This window comes from Octopus bimaculoides, chromosome 8, assembly GCF_001194135.2.
Source record: "Octopus bimaculoides isolate UCB-OBI-ISO-001 chromosome 8, ASM119413v2, whole genome shotgun sequence".
Taxonomy (NCBI): Eukaryota; Metazoa; Mollusca; class Cephalopoda; order Octopoda; family Octopodidae; genus Octopus; species Octopus bimaculoides.
This window is the reverse complement of record NC_068988.1, coordinates 39,326,745-39,327,121: the sequence shown is the minus strand read 5'-3', so window position 1 is coordinate 39,327,121 and position 377 is coordinate 39,326,745.

Sequence of the window (377 nt, the reverse complement as noted above, 5' to 3'; positions counted from 1 at the left end):
TATATATATATATATATATATATATATATATATATATATGCATATATACATATGTATATATATATATATGCATATATACATATGTATATGCACATACTTACATATATACGTATATACATATGCTTTTGCGGGTACAGAACGTCACAGAATGTAAACAACAAAAAATACGAAAATATGGAATGCGAAATTCGAATACATGGGATATGAATTTTTTTTTGCGAACAACGATGGAAACAAATGGAAAACAAGACACGCAACATAAAGAACGACCCTTCATCAGTTGTTGGATGTTTTTCTAATCCGTTCTTCGTGCATTTCATATGTGTGTGTGTGTGTGTGCGTGCGTGTGTGTGTGTGTGTGTGTGTGTGTGTGTGTG